The sequence below is a fragment of the Penaeus monodon genome, chromosome 32, assembly GCF_015228065.2.
Source record: "Penaeus monodon isolate SGIC_2016 chromosome 32, NSTDA_Pmon_1, whole genome shotgun sequence".
Lineage (NCBI taxonomy): Eukaryota > Metazoa > Arthropoda > Malacostraca > Decapoda > Penaeidae > Penaeus > Penaeus monodon.
The window spans coordinates 9,486,079-9,486,305 of NC_051417.1; the positions used below are offsets into that span (position 1 = coordinate 9,486,079).

At 32.2% G+C, this 227-nt stretch overlaps 1 protein-coding gene across 1 annotated transcript in view; it reads right to left on the bottom strand.

Moving 5' to 3' along the window:
- The window catches only part of LOC119593489 (carbonic anhydrase-related protein 10-like), a 126,578-nt gene that overhangs the window by 125,452 nt on the left and 899 nt on the right, over positions 1 to 227 (bottom strand). The window lies entirely within an intron of this gene.

Consider the following 227-nt stretch of genomic DNA (forward strand, 5'->3'; position numbering starts at 1 on the left):
TCTAAGATAATTTAATCGACCTGGGATTCTATCTACATGTTGGTCTCGTGGGTTAATGTTTTACCACTATAAGAACGACTTAAATTTCATAGGTTATTAGAATAATTTGGAAAATGTTTTGTTTGATATTTCTATGTTGAATAGAAACAGAAAAGATGAAGGCGTCTGGAGTTCCTTGGTCATGTACAAAATGAAAGAAAAAATTAAGTGTGCCCTATGTTAAGCTG